We start from the raw sequence: 3,226 nt of genomic DNA, 5'->3' as shown, positions 1-3,226 counted from the left end.
CAGTGTTGCATATCAAGTTTTTTTTTCCCCCTAAAAGTGTGAAGAAAAACAGCTTGAAAGAGTGGAAGGCTGTAGATTTGCATGGGAATTTCTGCTGCACTGAGGTGTTGCCTGCTAAAGGCAAAAGTGCTTCTTGGAATGCAAGCCAGCTTTCTTCAAAAGAACCCAGAGAAGAATATTGATTTATTTTTGTCATATGATTGGGTATTTGTCAAAAATATGCCAGGTGAATGATTAACATGGGGCAAGGCAAGGAGAGTGAATATTTCACCTGCTGTCCCTTTAGTGAGCTAGACAAAACCACCACCTCATCCATCCACAGCTCTGGCTGCCTCTCAGGAATGCCCCTTTTACTTCCCACAGGCTTGAATCTTCCTTCTCATTCCTTGCAGACAGTGGAAACAACAATCCTTGCACTGCTGATGGTTTCACTGGCTGGTTCAGGAACTGATGGAGTTTGTGGATCCAACATCCCATAAGGTCCATTTATTCCAACCTTAATTATGTCTTAGGACAGTGATCTGTAACTGAGCACTTTGCAAGTCTTGGACTTTGTCTAAAAATTCTCCCATGTGCTTGCTGAAGAATTTTCAGGTTTGTCTTTATTTCTTCTGTTAACAAATAACCATACAAACACTTCAAAGCGTTACCCTGCCTATACCCAGATTTTTGTCATGCTCAAAACACTGGATTCTAAACAGCTTTTTAAAATGGAAGATTCAAGCTGGCTCTTGTTGCTGTTGGAGAGCAGATCACGTTTTCCTACACTGAGCAGCAGCAGCCTGTCTGTGTTTTAGCAGGGATTGAGATTTCTGTGGCAGATAAAGCACTGGAGTGGATGGAGAGGAGTTTGTATTCATGGCAGCCTCTGCTTCAGGCACTGCTGAGGTGACAAATGACACTCCCTGGGAGAGGACACTGCAGAGTGGCCAAGGATCTGACAAATCCCACAGCTACACCAGGCTTGATCTGTCACCTCAGGAGTTTTCTTCTCTGCTGCCCTCAGCCTCTGTGCTTTTGGGATTTCAGGTAAACAACCCTTCACCTGGCACACAGGTTGTGTCAAAGCAAGCTTAAACCCAAGCTGTGAGCACCTGTTAAGAAACATTCACCTTTAACCATCAATTAAAAGCCAGGAGAAGGATTTGCCTTCCATCTGTAAGCCAGCCTGCAAGGCCAGAGTTTCATCATTGCTGATTTTTAGGGTGAAAGGAATAAATAACCAAATCTTTTGTACTATTCCATACACAGGAACAGTACCTCTTCCTAGAGGAAATAAAACCTCACAAACTCTTGCTGTGTTGTCAAACAGAATTTTGTCGAAGAGGCTCAAACAAAACCTATGAAAGGTTTAACTGCTCCCTGCCCTTTACAGCAAAAACAGTAAAATCGAACTGATTCTGCAGGAAGAAAAAAAAAAGTTAGAAAATAGCTCAGCACTGAGAAATTTCAAGTGCAACAGCATCCATAGCAGAGTGCCAAACTGATTTTATATGCTGTGTCCAACTCAGATAATAGAAAATTTAAGCCTTAGTCAAGGAAAAGTAGATCTAGCTCAATAAAAAGATACAAACAAGTACAAGCATGTGAGATAATTCTGTAGTCCTTACTGGAAATTCAAAATGTTCAGATCAAGTAACAACATGGTATTTTCTTTTTTCTGCTTAAACCAAGGAGGTTTGAAAATACATCTACTGCCAAAATGAAGCATTTTTGGGAAGTGGTGTACAAAATGAGGTAGAAGTGTCAAAACAAATGATGACTAAAACTAATTTAACATCAAGTCTAGCCTTAAGAAAACAAGTAATATATTAAACTAGAAATGTATTTTGTTTCTGAAGATGAGACATTCTTCCATCAAGACCCTCATGTTGCTTAAACAAAATTTACCACAGCATCAAGGTGCCTGTCATTTTACCCAACAGTGAGTTTTGACCAAGAGATTGACACAAATGTTCCAAGGTTGAACGCCTCCATCAAGTTTTTATAATTGCACTGAAGTTTGGATGGATCTGATGTTATGCTAAATTATGTGTGTCAACTTTTTATAAATATGAAAGCTACAGTGTGCTTTAAAGCACTTTTTTTAGGTTGTCAGCTTTAGATCACTAGTGACTTTGTATGTAGGATGGATGAGGTTAATTTAAATCCACTAGACATTAAGTCTATGCAATGTTCTGCTGCCATGGGACAAGTTTTGTATCCTTCAGAGTTACCACTATGGTGCTTCAAAGCAAACCTCACCCTGTACTCCTCCTGTTGTTCAGCTAATCCTCAAAGTTAAATTTTAAACATTGCCCTCCTAAAGCAATTTTGAAACTCCAGCAGCAGAACTACATGTAATTTCACTGGGATTAAGCTTCACTGAATTCCTAAAAGCAAGGGAAAGGAGAAGACTGCACTTGGGCTAGTAAGTCAGAGCAGATAGAAAACTACTCTCCCTTCAAAAGTTACCTTTCTTGCAGCAGTAGGAAATTAAGATACAAGCAGGAGGAGCAGCTAATGCTACAGCTGCACTGAGTGAAGAGCAGAGAAACTCAGAGCCAACAACTTCCAGCTATGGCTCAGTGCAGCAGAAGCTCTAACACATACATGTATTTTCATGTGCAAGCCTGGGGACAAACACTGATCTGATTGTCCCAAGGGATGTTGGGCAAGCTGCCTTTTCTTGTTCCACAGCCAGACAAGCTGGGTGCCACGATGAGCTGCAACAGCTGTGCAATAGCTAAAAGTGAAAGGCCTACTGTAAATGTACTGTAAAACCTTTTACAGTGAGACTTGCTTAAAAGAAAAAAATTCCCTAGCCAAGCATCCAGATATAGAACTGGTGTTTAATTACTCCCAGCCTGTGCCCTGTGGTTAAAGGGAGCTTTTATTTATCCTGTTGGTTCCCACTGCTCCATCTAAAGCACATATTTCTGGGGTCAGTTCCAGCAGCATGCCCAGCATTTCAGCACAGTTAGATGATTAGCAGACACTCAGTCCAAGCCTGGACACTGCTCAGCTTATAAGGATGTGACTCAAACAGAAGCCAGTGCTTGCTGCATTCACACCTCCAAGAGTGTCCAGCCTGCAAACACTTCTATGGAGAAACAGCTCCATTTCTGTTACTTCTTCCAGGCCAAAACAGTTCTATCTCAAGGCTGGATATGCAAGAAACAAGAGTTCACCCTGCCTTCTAGGACATGTGAGTTACACACCATTCCACAGAGCAGTTTTTGTTTGT

Source organism: Melozone crissalis, unplaced genomic scaffold (genome assembly GCF_028551555.1).
Source record: "Melozone crissalis strain CALT ecotype California unplaced genomic scaffold, PUWL_Pcris_2 ptg000039l_1, whole genome shotgun sequence".
NCBI lineage: Eukaryota > Metazoa > Chordata > Aves > Passeriformes > Passerellidae > Melozone > Melozone crissalis.
This window is presented reverse-complemented; position numbering follows the sequence as displayed.